This window comes from Eurosta solidaginis, chromosome 2 (assembly GCF_040869045.1).
Source record: "Eurosta solidaginis isolate ZX-2024a chromosome 2, ASM4086904v1, whole genome shotgun sequence".
Lineage (NCBI taxonomy): Eukaryota > Metazoa > Arthropoda > Insecta > Diptera > Tephritidae > Eurosta > Eurosta solidaginis.
This window is the reverse complement of record NC_090320.1, coordinates 218,550,131-218,567,108: the sequence shown is the minus strand read 5'-3', so window position 1 is coordinate 218,567,108 and position 16,978 is coordinate 218,550,131.

The window sequence follows — 16,978 nt, the reverse complement described above, 5'->3', positions numbered from 1 at the left end:
GACACCAAAAACTTTAACACAATTTTTAACATAATTTAAGCACAGAAATACACTGCTTGGAGTTTTAGAGAGTAAAAGTTAAAATTCTGAACACATTACCTGAATAAAAAGTGTACCAATAATTATTAAATAACAAATACAGACAGTGGTAGTTAACAAATTCTGCTGTGGTAAGTGGTGAATGTGACCTACTAGAAGTTTTGTGAAGCTTGCTTCACACGATTTTTCGTCCCTGCAACATCTTTACTTTTCGATAATCTTTGTCGCCAGTATCAAGTCCTGCTTGATTTGCAGCAAGATGAGATGCGGAAACTACTCCGTAAGTAACTCGGAGAAGGCGGTAACCTAATATTGGCGATGTTGAATGTTCGCGCTACACTATGCGTTGGTAGTCTGCGTGCTGTGGTGTGACGTAAACTTGCCTATATATATTTTCGATGTCAGCGATGATACCGTAGCGATGCGTTCGGAAACGCACTAAGATCGAAAAGAAGTGTTGTTGCAGCTGTGGGTGGACCTACCACTAAAGCATCGTTTAGTGATATTCCGGATAATGTTTTCATCGAAGCGTTGAACACCACCCTTAGTTTGGTTGTGGGAATCGTATCCTTTACGACTGCATGGTGTGGCATATAATATGTGTTGGTTGCATCTGGCCCGACCAGCTCCATATGGCCCAAATCGATTAGTTCTTGCATGAATTTACTGTAGTGATTTTTGAGTGGAATGTTATACAGAAACCTTTTCTCCATGCGTAGTAATGCGCGCACTGCGGCATCTCTTGATTCTCCAAGTGAGAACTCATTCTTTATTGGCAAGCGAACGATGTAACGCTCATCGTTAGACTTTACTGTAGTATCGTGAAACAGTTTTTCGCATAGAATTTGTTCATGTGTGCAGTGCTTTCTAGCTTGAAGCTCTTCGAGCTCCCAAAATTGTTTGACAAGTTGGGTTAGTTGAGTTTCACAGAGAAATGTCGATACGAAATGGGTTGGCGTTCCAGAGTAGAAGCATTGCCGAATAATACCCAACCAAACGCAGTGTTTTGAGCCATAGGCGAATCCGCCCTCCCTAAGACTATTTAAAAGAACTTTTTCCATTTCGTCCATGCCAATGAGAATGTCAACTGAACCTGGTTTTGAGAAATTAGGATCGGCTAATTGAATGCCATGTATATGCGGCCATAATGTTATATGTACTTCGCAATTGCGGAGATCATTGGTAATTTTTGACAAAATTAATGTACTCACTTGAAACTTCCTTTCTAATGAGCGTGGAGATATGCAGACCTGGACTTCACCTTTAGTACGACCTCCTTGCAGTGAGCCAATACCTGTGAAGCTAGTGGTTGATGAAGATCTGGGGAGTCGCAAGCCTTGGTGATGAATGACGCTTGAGATCCGTTGTCTAATAGTGCACGAGCGGATTGTCAACATCCAGTGCTGTCTTGTAGCAAGACTTCAGCTGTTGCTAGCAATGAGATGCGATCTGCGTCACCAAAATGCGAAGAAACGTTGATGTTTTTATCAGTAGGTGTTGTAGCGGGGCGGCGGTTTGGTTGCTGTTGAAGCTAGCGTGTAGTAGTGTGTGATGGCGTCGCTGGCATACGCGACACGATGATGTGCTACGGCATTTGTCTAGCATGTGTCCTTTGCTGAGACAATTCAGGCAGGATCCTTGTTGTTTTATGGCGGTTAACTTGGCTTTCGGCTGTAGTTCACTAAACTTAAAACAGTTGTAAAACTTGTAATTAGCGTTGCAATATGCGCTAGCAAAGTTTTGTATAGTATTTGGTGGCGCGTTACTTTGCGTTTTCATTTGCTTGCAAGTAGTGTGCGGAACATTCTTTGCGGTGGATTTTGTAGTGGTGGTGGCAATAGGCAACATTTCTAGAGAGCGGGAACGAGTTTCAAGGAAATCTCTAGGTGCATTGAACAATGGAAGTTCGTCGATGACTAAAGATAACTCCCATTGCTTGCGTCTTTCGTATGCTCGTTTTAAAACCGTTAAATGGACGAGCAAATCATCCCAAAACTCGACTGGCCGCTTGAGTGCGCGTAGCGCGCCAACATTTTGTAGCGTGAGGGTCAAAACTTTTTAATGGATTTTGCGGAATCTTTCGATCGCTGATAAGGCATTGATGTGGCTATCCACAATAACTCTGATCACTTTGTATCTAGCAAATAAGTAAGTCCCATGCCTCGGCGTAGTTGCTGTCACTTGCCGCTAAACTGCTGACCAAATCTAATGCTTCACCCTTTAAACAATTTCTAAGGTAGTGTAGTTTCTGCCCATTCGATAAGCTAGCATTTGCGTTCACGAGTGAGCAAAACGCGTCGTGAAATGGTACCCATTCGGTAGGGTCGCCGCGGCGCGCCGTTGAACGAAGGCAATTGCAGTTTTGGTACTGGTACAGAGGCATGTATCATAGCACTTCCTGGTTGAACGGTAAATTGTAAAGGCGTTTGCTTTGCAGCAGCAATGAAACGTTTGAAATTGGCCTTCCTTAGCGGTGGCGTACCACTCTTCGCCTTGAATACGTGGTTGCTCTTCCACTTCAACGTTTTCATCACCACACTGTAGCTCTACTTCTTGTTGCGCTCGCTTCAAAGCAAAGATAACGTACGGTGTTGCATTGTTATACTCAGTTGAGCAGAGCTCACAGAGTATATTAACTTTGATTGCATAACGGTTGGTTGTACAGGTATAAAGGGATCGAGATAGATATAGACTTCCATATATCAAAATCATCAGTATCGAAAAAAAATTCGATTGAGCCATGTCCGTCCGTCCGTCCGTCCGTCCATCTGTCCGTTAACACGATAACTTGAGTAAATTTTGAGGTATCTTGATGAAATATGGTATGTAGGTTCCTGGGCACTCATCTTAGATCGCTATTTAAAATTAACGATATCGGACAATAACCACGCCCACTTTTTCGATATCGAAAATTTCGAAAAATCGAAAAAGTGCGATAATTCATTACCAAATACGTATTAAGCGATGAAACTTGGTAGGTGAGTTGAGCTTATGACGCAGAATAGAAAACTAGTAAAATTTTGGACAATGGGCGTGGCACCGCCCACTTTTAAATGAAGGTAATTTAGAAGTTTTGCAAGCTGTAATTTGGCAGTCGTTGAAGATATCATGATGAAATTTGGCAGGAACGTTACCCTTATTACTTTATGTCTGCTTAATAAAAATTAGCAAAATCGGAGAACGACCACGCCCACTTTTAAAAATTTTTTTTTTTAAATTCAAATTTTAAAAGAAAAGTTAATATCTTTACAGCATACAAGCAAATTATGCCAACATTCAACTCCAGTAATGATATGGTGCAACAAAATACAAAAATAAAAGAAAATTTCAAAATGGGCGTGGCTCCGCCCTTTTTCATTTAATTTGTCTAGGATGCTTTTAATGCCATAAGTCGAACAAAAATTAACCAATCCTTGTGAAATTTAGTAGAGGCTTAGTCCTAGGACGATAATTGTTTTCTGTGAAAAAGGGCGAAATCGGTTGAAGCCACGCCCAGTTTTTATACACAGTCGACCGGCTGTCCTTCCGCTCGGCCGTTAACACGAAAACTTGAGCAAAAATCAATATATCTTTACTAAACTCAGTTCACGTACTTATCTGAACTCACTTTGTATTGGTGTAAAAAATGGCCGAAATCCGACTATGACCACGCCCAATTTTTCGATATCGAAAATTACGAAAAATGAAAAAAATGCCATAATTATATACCAAATACGAAAAAAGGAATGAAACATGGTAATTGTATTGGTCTATTGACGCAAAATATAACTTTAGAAAAAAACTTGGTAAAATAGGTGTGACACCTACCATATTAAGTAGAAGAAAATGAAAAAGTTTTGCAGGGCGAAATCAAAAGCCCTTGTAATCTTGGAAGGAATACTGTACGTGGTATTACATATATAAATAAATTAGGGGTACCCGACAGATGATGTTCTGGATCACCCTGGTCCACATTTTGGTAGATATCTCGAAAACGCCTTCACATATAAAACTAAGGGCCACTCCCTTTTAAAACCCTCATTAATACCTTTAATTTGATACCCATATCGTACAAACACATTCTAGAGTCACCCCTGGTCCACGTTTATGGCGATATCTCGAAAAGGCGTCCACATATAGAACTAAGGCCCACTCCTTTTTAAAATACTCATTAACACCTTTCATTTGATACCGATATCGTACAAACAAATTCTAGAGTCATCCCTGGTCCACCTTTATGGCGATATCTCGAAAAGGCATCCACCTATAGAACTAAGGCCCACTCCCTTTCAAAATACTCATTAACACCTTTCATTTGATACCCATATCGTACAAACCAATTCTAGAGTCACCCCTGGTCCACCTTTATGGCGATATCTCGAAAAGGGGTCCACCTATAGAACTAAGCCCCACGCCCTTTTAAAATACTCTTTAACACCTTTCATTTGATACCCATATCGTACAAACCAATTCTAGAGTCACCCCTGGTCCACCTTTATGGCGATATCTCGAAAAGGCGTTCACCTATAGAACTAAGGCCCACACCCTTTTAAAATACTCATTAATACCTTTCATTTGATACCCATAACGTACACTAAAATTCTAGAGTCACCCCTGGCCCACCTTTATGGCGATATCTCGAAAGGGCATCCACCTATAGAACTAAGGCCCACACCCTTTTAAAATACTCATTAGCACCTTTCATTTGATACCCATATTGTACAAACAAATTCTAGTGTCACCCATGGTCCACCTTTATGGCGATATCTCGAAAGGGCATCCACCTATAGAACTAAGGCCCACGCCCTTTTAAAATACTCATTAACACCTTTCATTTGATACCCATATCGTACAAACCAATTCTAGAGTCACCCCTGGTCCACCTTTATGACGATATCTCGAAAAGGCGTCCACCTATAGAACTAAGGCCCACTCCCTTTTAAAATACTCATTAACACCTTTCATTTGATACCCATATTGTACAAACCAATTCTAGAGTCACCCCTGGTCCACCTTTATGGCGATATCTCGAAAAGGCGTTCACCTATAGAACTAAGGCCCACACCCTTTTAAAATACTCATTATCACCTTTCATTTGATACCCATATTGTACAAACAAATTCTAGTGTCACCCATGGTCCACCTTTATGGCGATATCTCGAAAGGGCATCCACCTATAGAACTAAGGCCCACGCCCTTTTAAAATACTCTTTAACACCTTTCATTTGATACCCATATCGTACAAACCAATTCTAGAGTCACCCCTGGTCCACCTTTATGGCGATATCTCGAGAAGGCGTCCACCTATAGAACTAAGGCCCACTCCCTTTTAAAATACTCATTAACACCTTTCATTTGATACCCATATCGTACAAACAAATTCTAGAGTCACCCCTGGTCTACCTTTATGGAGATATCTCGAAAAGGCGTCCACCTATAGAACTAAGGCCCACACCCTTTTAAAATACTCATTAGCACCTTTCATTTGATACCCATATTGTACAAACAAATTCTAGTGTCACCCATGGTCCACCTTTATGGCGATATCTCGAAAGGGCATCCACCTATATAACTAAGGCCCACGCCCTTTTAAAATACTCATTAACACCTTTCATTTGATACCCATATCGTACAAACCAATTCTAGAGTCACCCCTGGTCCACCTTTATGGCGATATCTCGAAAAGGCGTCCACCTATAGAACTAAGACCCACGCCCTTTTAAAATACTCGTTAACACCTTTCATTTGATACCCATATCGTACAAACAAATTCTAGTGTCACCCATGGTCCACCTTTATAGCGATATCTCGAAAAGGCGTCCACCTATAGAACTAAGGCCCACACCCTTTTAAAATACTCATTAGCACCTTTCATTTGATACCCATATTGTACAAACGCATTCTAGAGTCACCCCTGGTCCACGTTTATGGCGATATCCCGAAAAGGCGTCCACCCATAGAACAAAGGCCCACTCCCTTTTAAAACACTTATTACACTTTTCATTTGACACCCATATTGTACAAACGCATTCTAGAGTCAACCCAGGTCCACTTTTATAACGATATTCCAAAATGCGTCCACCTATAGAACTTAGGCCCACTTCCTTTTAAAATACTCATTAACACCTTTCATTTGATACCCATATAGTACAAACAAATTCTAGAGTCACCCCTGGTCCACGTTTATGGAGATATCTCGAAAAGGCGTCCACCTATAGAACTTAGGCCCACTCCCTTTTAAAATACTCATTAACACCTTTCATTTGATACTCATATCGTACAAACAAATTCTAGAGTCACCCCTGGTCCATCTTTATGGAGATATCTCGAAAAGGCGTACATCTATAGAACTTAGGCCCACGCTCTTTTAAAATACTCATTAATACCTTTTATTTGATACCCATATCGTACAAAATAAATTCTAGAGTCACCCCTGGTCCACCTTTATGGCGATATCTCGAAAAGACGTCCACCTATAGAACTTAGGCCCACTCCCTTTTAAAATTATCATTAACACATTTCATTTGATACCCATATCGTACAAACAAATTCTCGAGTCAGGCCTGGTCCACCTTTATGGCGATATCCCTAAATGGCGTCCATCTATAGAACTATGGCCCACTTCCTCTTAAAATACTCTTTAATACCTTCATTTGATACACATGTCATACAAAGACATTCCAAGGTTACCCTATATTCCTTTTACAACATGGTGATTTCCCTTACTTTTTCTCCACAGCTCTCAACTGAGTATGTAATGTTCGGTTACACCCGAACTTAGCCTTCCTTACTTGTTTTTCGTATGGCGTTGTCAAGGCGTAGGCACGCAACCAAAGCATTTATGTAAATTTTTCGATACTTCGCCCGACAGATGAATTAATGAATGCAACACAAACAAAACGTCCGTGTAAATCCGCCTTAATTTTTGTAGCTGTGAAAGTCTCCTGCAAATAAAATGGTGCTGTAAGTGCAAACAAATCAAACTCATATATGACATTACTTTATTTTCTATGTACTTTTCTTGTATTTGTTCTTATATTTTTTGTCGAGGGAGCCAATAAGGTTTCATTACGGGTGTAAGTGTGTGAAATATATTTAAAAAAGCTAACGGAATACAAGAAAAATACAACGTAGTTCATTAAAAACAAACAAGCCAGTTTGTATTTCGATAGGGGTTTTTGACATTAGGCCGATTTTTCTTTACTTTTTCTGAGAAATAAAAATTTTATAAAAAAAAAATAAATGTACGGCGCGATAACCTCCGAAGAGATCTAAGGCCGAGCTTCTCTTCGAGCTTGTGTCGTGCTCCTCTTGATTTTCCCTACAAATTGGCCGGACGAGACCTACTTGTTTTATGCCGAATCTGAACGGCATCTGCAAAGCATACGAGTTTTCAGTGAGAGCTTTTCATGGCAGAAATACACTCGAAGTGCTTGCCAAACACTGCCGAGGGGCGACCCCGCTTAGAAAAATTTTCTTCTAATTGAAGAACCTTATTTCTAAAATGTTGATGTTGCTTTGCCAGGGTGTGAACCGAGGGCATTCGGTGTGGCAGGCGGAGCACGCTACCATCACACCAGTTTTTCATAGTAAAGGAATTGACCTCCAGATTCTTGTTTTACACAAATATAGTGAACTTGGGTACAGAAATTCAAATTAAAAAGTTTTTACAATAATTTGAAGAACTCTACGTTTTCTCTGCTTTTTACACTTAAAGGAGTAACCCTCCATAATAAATTAAACTTTTAATGAAAATCAATAACTCTGAACTGAACACGTTTCGCCATGATATAAAATTAAAATGCTGTGGAACAGGAGCAACACTTTTTTGACTACATAAACCCTGTTTCAATATTTTACGTCTCTGCACAGAACCCTAATTGACCGTTTTCAACCGAAACAACAATGGCAGCCCAGATTTTCCCGTTATGCTCACTTAAGCGTGTGTCTGTGAGAAAGAAGTCAAGACACTTGTACTTGTACACTATGCACAAAACTAACACATTAATGCTTGTCATCGACGTCGGCCACGATCAAATAGACCAGCTGTCAAGCGAAAAAATCTAAAAATTTTGATTTTCATCAAGGCGAAGCCGACAACAAATACGTGTGAGTACGACATCGCCCGATACGCACACAACCACACGTTGCTAGGTAACCATCAAGCAAATTTTATGCGTTGCCCGGAAGCTTTATGCAGACATTATATAATTTTTTTGCCTCTTCTACCTATCGCTGGGGCGTATTAAAAAATAAAATAAACAATGAGAGAACGTTGAAGACATTGTCAACAGCACGCTGAGAAGCACATTCGAATGCGACGAATACAGTTTACGATTCATTTGATATCATATTAGAGGCTCTAGAAATCATTTCTGATGATGTATCACAAAATACTGATACTCGTTATGAGGCGACGTGTATCGCGAATAAAATGCAAAAATTCGAATTTGGTTTCATGTTGATTTTATGGAACTCTATTTTGACTGCTATTCGTTCAGTGAGTAAGTCATTGCAAAGTGAAAAAGCAGATTTGCAAACGTGTGGTTTTTTGTACGTGAATAACTCTCACCTGGTCTTTCTTCGCTTCACTCTGCACTAAATAAATGGGTTCAAAGTTTTTTTCATAAAACGTTATAAATTCAGTTTTTATATATAAGTGTTCAAACTAAATACAAATTCGAAGTATTAATTAGATATATATAAAGGAGCGCGTCCGCGATTGCCGAGTGATAGTACTTGACTGTTGGTCGGTTGCCGTTTTGTTGATGGCGATGGCCCTTCGTTGGTGTTGGCACCTTCCAATTCGCCACGCACGGCTTCGCGTAAGGATGGCGCGCGGCGCCGTCTAATTAAGGATGTAGGCGGCTTAAACATCCTGACCGCCCTGCAGGGAGGTGCTAGTGAGCACCTTCTGCAGTTCCTGCAGGGCGCGGATGGTCGTATCTAAGGCGCGACTGGTGTTGCGCCGTTGACATTGCGCCGTTTGCAGGCCTTGTGAAGTGCGCGCGATCGTGCGCTTGGCCGTCCGCTACGTTTTGGGGGTTTCCGCGGGTTTGGTTGCCAGGTGCGCTTTTGTGCCCTACAGGCGCAGGTGGACTTCTTCTCTCTTTTCTTCTTCGCTGATTTTGGTTTTCGTGGTACTCCCCCTTTTTTTAAAGTTGGGGCTTTGTGCTGCCCTCGTCGTCCTTTCGGCTCCTCGTGTAGGAGGGTGTGATGCGCCAGACCGCAAATTTTGCACGACCCTCGGAAGTCGCATTCACCCGTTGCCGATAAGCAAAAAGAGTTCCCTTCTGGCTCTTGACCCATTTCTGGATGGATACGGACTCCTACGTATTGGTGGAAGATTGGAACATTCTACAATGCAATACAATGAGAAGCATCCAGTAATCCTTCCTCCGGATTCAAGGCTCTGCCAGTTGTATCTGGAGTTTTTACACCGCCTGCTTCTTCATGCAGAAATGCGGTTAATGCTCCAAATGGTGAGGTAAGAGTACTACGTACCAAAACTAAAGCCTCTTATAAAGAAATGCATTTTTCAATGCAAATCTTGCACGTTTTTCAAACAGAAAACGCGCACGCAAATAATGGCAGCTCTACCACCTGAGCGCTGCAATTTCTCACTCCCCTTTTCCACAACAGGAGTAGACTTTGCAGGTCCATTCCAAATAAAAGCATCGGTTCTGAGGTCGACCACTAGGATAAAAGGGTACGTGGCTGTATTTGTCTGTTTTTCCACAAAGGCAGTACACCTCGAGCTATGCTCGGACCTTACTACTGAAGCCTTTCGAGCAGCATTCGCCCGATTCGTTGGCAGACGAGGTTATCCCTCAAAAATGATGAGCGACAATGGTAAAACGTTCATTGGCGCTGAGCGCGCACCCGAACGCGACTTCGTTAAATTTCTTAACGAATGCTCTGCGGACATTGTGCAGAAATATGCCCCCCAGGGAATAAACTGGCAGTATGGGCGGCTTGTTGGAATCCGCAGTAAAAAGTTTTAAAACCCATTTCAAAAAAACCGCTGCATCCCACAAGTTTACATTCGAAAATTCACGACGCTGTTGGTGCGTATTGAAGCAGTTCTCAATTCGAGGCCTCTAACCTCACTATCCCAGGACCCAGCTGACTTCACAGCGCTCACTCCGGGTCACTTCCTTCGAGGTGCACCGCTATTAGCCATTCCTGAGCCAAACGCGGAAGACCTCTCCTGGATAAATCGATGGGAAAAACTCAAATCGCTTCATCACCAATTCAGTCGACGCTGGAAAGAGGATTATCTGAAGGACCTTCAGAAGCGCTATAAATGGCAAACGCCACAGCGAAATCCTCAACCAGGCGACCTCGTCGTAATTAAAGAAGATTCGCTCCCACCCACCGAGTGGCGTCTGGGACGAATCGAGAACGTTCGCCTCGGCCCGGACAACCATGCTCGGGTTGTAGAGGTTCGCACCCAAAATGGGCTTGTCATGCGCCCCTTAGTAAAACTGTGCTTTCTTCCAATGGAGCACTCTTCGCGCCCGGCGCTATAACTTATATACAGTGGCCAGGGCACAGGGTTATTGTTACAATTGCTTAGCCCTCACACATACAACGGGTGAATGCGACTCCCGAGTGATAGTACTTGACTGTTGGTCGGTTGCCGTTTGGTTGATGGCGATGGCCCTTCCTGGGTGTTGGCACCTTCCAATTCGCCGCGCACGGCCGCGCGTAAGGATGGCGCGCGCCACCGTCTAATTAAGGATGTAGGCGGCTAAAACAGTACGGATTGTTAGAAGAGAGTTTAGTTTCATTCCGTGAAAAGTTCAATGATTTCGAGGAAAAAATAAAACAATTATTACCTGGTGTAGGTTATACAGAAATCGTAAAACGTACTCTTCGTAGAAAAATCGATCCGTACAAAAAAGCACACGGTTGCAAATCTGTTTTTCACTTTACAATTACTTACTCACTGAAGGCATATCAGTCAAAATGGAGTTCCATAAAATCAACATGAAACCAAATTCGAATTTTTGCTTTTCATTCGCAACACACGTCGCCTCATAACAAGTATCAGTATTTTGTGATTCATCGTCAGCAATGATTTCTCGAGTCTCTAATATGATATCAAATGAACCGTAAACTTCATTCGTCGCATTCGAATGTGCTTCCCAGAAATTTTAGAAGCCTTTCCTGTTCTGTCTTTTTATTAATCCGGCCCTGGAGACCTCCAAAGCTTTAAATAACTTAGTTCGTTTTTATTCCAGAAATTTGGAAGAATTTTTTATTGACATGAAACATTTCCAAAGTTACGTGAACTCCAGATAAAATGATGCACAAAAAACTCATAGTCATTTGTATAAAATTCTAATGAAAGATAAATTAGCCGATGTATTTTCTACCACAGAAATAGCTCTTCGGGTTTTTTAACATTAATGATCACAAATTGTTCTGCCGAACGATCCCTCTCGCAATTAAAAATAATCAAAGCTGCTGAAAAAGCTACAAGAGCGACTCCAGATGTCATGTATACTTTGCATTGAATCAGATTTATTGAACAAAATCGATATTGATGAAAAAATGATGAATTTGCCGAAAACAAATGTAGAAAACGGCATGTTTAAAATGTAGATAGTAATTTTATTGATATTACATTGTGACAATTAAATTTGTATGAAAGATATGTTTGTATTTTTTAATCGAAAAAAGAACGGACGTGAAAAAAGGGCCCCAAATTGATGGTTGCCTAGGGCCCCATTGAGGGTTAATCCGGGCCTGCTTATTGTGCGCATATCACACAGCCTTTCTCAATTCAATAGCAAAAATTAACTTTGCAAATGACAATCTGTTGAAAAAGATATCACATAGACTTTCTCAATTCAATAGCAAAATTAAACTGAGCAAATATATAAACAAATGACAATCTGTTGAAAAAGACATCACAGCCTTACTCAATTCAATAACACAACTAAACTGTGCAAATATATAAACAAATGACAATATTCTGAAAAAGGTATCACAAAGCCTTTCTCAATTCAATAGCACAATTAAACTGTGCAAATATATAAACAAATGACAATATGTTGAAAAAGACATCACAAAGCCTTTCTCAATTCAATAGCACAATTAAACTGTGCAAATATATAAACAAATTACAATGTTTTGAAAAAGATATCACAAAGCCTTTCTCAATTCAATAGCACAACTAAACTGTGCAAATATAAAAACAAATGGCAATCTGTTGAAAAAGACATCACAGCCTTACTCAATTCAATAACACAACTAAACTGTGCAAATATATAAACAAATGACAATCTGTTGAAAAAGACATCACAAAGCCTTTCAAATTCAATAGCACAATTAAACTGTGCAAATATATAAACAAATGACAATATTTTGAAAAAGATACCACAAAGCCTTTCTCAATTCAATAGCACAATTAAACTATCCAAATACATATATAAACAAATGACAATATTTTGAAAAAGATATCACAAAGCCTTTCTCAATTCAATAGCACAATTAAACTGCGCAAATATATAAACCAATGACAATATTTTGAAAAAGATATCACAAAGCCTTTCTCAATTCAATAGCGCAATTAAACTGTGCAAATATATAAACAAATGACAATATTTTGAAAAAGATATCACAAAGCCTTTCTCAATTCAATAACACAATTAAACTGTGCAAATATATAAACAAATGAAAATCTGTTGAAAAAGACATCACAAAGCATTTCTCAATTCAATAGCACAATCAAACTGCGCAAATATATAAACAAATGACAATATTTTGAAGAAGATATCACAAAGCCTTTCTCAATTCAATAGCACAATTAAACTGTCCAAATACATATATAAACAAATGACAATATTTTGAAAAAGATATCACAAAGCCTTTCTCAATTCAATAGCACAATTAAACTGCGCAAATATATAAACAAATGACAATATTTTGAAAAAGATTTCACAAAGCCTTTCTCAATTCAATAACACAATTAAACTGTACAAATATATAAACAAATCACATGGAAATTTTTTGTTGAAGAAGCCAAATATTTCAAAATATTTGCGTTGTGCCCATTTTTTGAAATCTAGAGGTTTCTACTTACTTATTGTGCACATGTATTTATATTTATATTTATTTGACATAGTGGTTGTATCTGTAAGACAAAGTCTTTTTAAGTACAACAGCAAGTTTTAAAAACAAAATAAATAATTTAAAATTGAAGTTGTTATAACAACTTTAATACTTAACCTAGAATACACGTTTGGTAAGAACAAGAAAGTGCTTAAGTTTATTAAGAAAGAAAGAATAGAATATAGATGAAATTATGTTGTAACCACATTAATCACACTGAATTGAAGTAACTATGAATTAGCTTCCTGTAGTTGCTCCTACCCATATCAGCCTTGAGAGAGTCAGGAATAGAGTTTCAGAGCCTTACAGCATTAACAAAAAACAGCCTCGATGAGGACAAATATAAATATCGTGGTATTATTAGCTTGCGGTGTCTAGAAGACTTGGAAAATTTTAGTTTTTCATAAAGATAATTTGGTGTTTTGAATTCAATAAGTATGAACATAAATATACAGTTTCGTGCAGCAATATATTCAAAAATACTGTATCCTAGAACTTTGCACCTCCATGTGGAGATGTGGTCATACTTTTTAAGGCCATACACATAATGCGTTATATTATTAAATGCAACATCAATTTTATGACTCGAAGCAGAATCTAATTGACTGTAGACAAGCTCAGAGTATATTATGTGCGGCACGATCAATTGTATAGCTAACTTTTTTCTGGTCTCCAAAGCAGAAGCTCTTAAACGACGCAAAATAGAATAAACATTGCTTAGAATTTTATTAACGTGGTCAATACAGGTCAGCATGGAGTTTATCACAAAACCCAAATTTCGAATCTTTTCAATAAACCAGAGGGCACTATTTCCAACAAAGAGCTTTGGAATATCTTCAACATGTACAACGCTACTACTTATGGGCAACACATATGACTTTTCAGCATTTAAGCATAGACAGTTTTCCCAAGCCCATTTCCAGATTGCTGACAAGTCGCTATTTATTTTATAAAATAAATCTTCGAAAAGGCCAACACGACTAGATAGGTATAACTGGATGTCATCAGCATATGCGTGGACATTGACGTGCTGACACAGTGAGAAAACATCATTGACAAAAAGACTAAACAGAAGAGGACCAAGCACAGAGCCTTGTGGCACACCTCCAGATAACTGGCCATAAGCTCAACAGATGTAGTGGAGAACCCGAAGTAGAATTCGAGTTTTTTGCAAAGGAGGTTGTGCTGCACTGAGTCAAAGGCCTTAGAAAAGTCAAGGAGGCACAAAAGGATTAGGTCACTATTGTCAAAACAAGTTCTTATGTCGTCAAGTATTTTGATCATTGCAGTAGAGCAACTGTGCTTAGGTCTGAATCCAGATTGCACTGGACTCAACAGGTTAATCTCCTTAACATAAGCTGAAATTTGACCCGCCATTAAGGATTCACACACTTTAGCAAACGCAGCTAAGATGCTAATTGGCCTATAATTGCAAGGTTCAAGAGCATTATATGTTTTGGCGACAGGAATAATTAACGCCTTCTTCCACTCCCCAGGGAAACAAGAAGTTGTGAAGCAATGATTAATAATATGCGTGAGAGTTCCTAAAATGAATAGCAGAAAGAGTTTGATGAACTTCAAAGAGATCCCGTCCTCCCCAATAGCATTAGATTTGATGTCCATAATTGTTTTACAAACTTCTAATTCTGACACTGAAAATGTCCAGAGATATATGACTGTCCCGACACTCACTTGACCTAATAAAATAATCGTTTAGGATATCTGGGTCGACTTGGCAGTCCTTTTGACACTTCCCATGTACGTTAAGACTCCTCAAGTTTCGCCATAAATCTTTTGACGGAAGTGACGGATTTAATTTATAATTGCAATTCGGGCGATTTAATATAAAGACTAAGCAGACTCAGTTTGTCTCCTCTTCCATTACGCGTAAAGTCTATTTCGTTCCCTTATAGCAGACCTGTCTTTAAAGTTATACCAAGGAACAGCATTGATATCAGCCCGAGCTCTACGTAAAGGCACATGCTTGTAATAAAGCTTACACAAGTTTTCATTTAGAAATTCAAGTTTGCCGTTCACAGTAATAACAAACCAACACAAAGACCAATCAACATTGCACAAATCAACAAACAAAGCATCCACATTAACAGCCCTAAAATCACGATAAACAGTGGTAACAGTGTCAACAGGACGATTGAACGTAACATCTAGTGAACAAAAAATTAAATCATGGTCAGAAATAAAGCTGATTTGATCAAATTTTGTAATATGGTCACGACTTGACGTAATAATCAGGTCCAAAAAGCTTGGAGTCGAATTATGTGCGTATCGTGTTGGTACATGTTTGTTGACTATAGTAAGGCCAGCAGTTGAAATATGGTCAAGTAGTTTATTTACATATGAGTCATTTAAGAGTAAATTAACATTGAAGTCACCACAAATAACAAAACGCTCGAAGTCTATTAAAAACGAAGATAACTCAGCAAAAAAGGAATCTAACAAGTAACATCTGCTGCAACGCATATGCAATTGCATGCAAAAACGAGTTACATTATATAGAAAACGAGAGAAAAGTGGGAAGATATAATTAAACAAATAACAATTAATATTTAGTTTGAAACTCATAGTAAGAGAAATCGATAAGTATAGAATTAAGGGAGTAAGGCACAAAGAGAAACCTATAGCGAAGTTAACATTGTATCTGAAATACACATACAAAGAATAAAACATTGCTAAAACAAACATATGTACGTAAATAATATGTTACGACTATATCAGCGCTCCTCTTCCAATAATTGCATTGACTTCAGCTTTGCTATTTACCAGCTTCGACCCTTCCCCTTGTTTATGCTTACAAAAATTTTGCCACGGATAGAAAACACCGACGCTAACTGCTTCTGCCTTCTCAGTGCCGATGCATGAGTCATTACCTCCCTCAGGTTCTTTGGCAGACTTTCATGTATATAGACCGACCCGTACCCAGGAAAATCAAGATCAGAGAGCGCAAGCGATCTCTTTTTAGATATGCAAAACACCGCGACAGCCTTTAGCAATTGGTTACGGTCAGGCGCTGAAAACAACTTTATTACAATGGTAGTGGGATTTTGCTGAGTTTTGTTGTTTCCTCCGTTTCGCAGTCGAAATGCATCTCTTAAAGGTGGCGATTTGTGCTCAACCGCCCGACAAACCTGCATAAAGAGCTCAGGCAAACTCTCATTCGCAGCTTGAGGTAGGCCAGTGATGATCAAGTCATTGGCAAGAGCGCTGCACTGAGCTGGGCCTGAGCTGCAATTAGCTCGTTACGCATAAAGAGCACATCAGAGCACGCATTTTCAACTGCAATCACTCTCTTCTCTATTGCAGCCATGGATATTTTCAAATTTGATGTTTCAGCAGCCAACTCACCTATTTTCTGCATAACACGCTCTTCTGTTTGCTCCATTACAGCAGTCAACACTTTAACAATAGAGATCCGCAGAGCATCCAATTTTTTGTCAAATACCGATGATGATGTAGTAAGGGGGGCTTTAGGAGGGGAAGCCGTTCCTCTTGGTGGATTTTTGCACGCCATTGTTGCTGTATTTTTTCTATTTATCTATTTTATTGTTTTTTCGTTTTCTTTTAGCTTTTTAGCTCTTATTCAAAGCAGCAGTAAACACAAGGCAGGTTATATAATTCAAACGAATTAACACTACAAACTGTAGGCAACACACACGCACGTAGACAACGCAAAGAAAGTTGGCAAATTGTTAGAAAGAATTTACAATTGTTAAGAGCGCACAAAACACGTCCTACTCAGTTGACATCTACTATAATAATCGCTTTATCCGTCTTTGGTAATGAATTATGGCACTTTTTGGATTTTTCGAAATTTTCGATA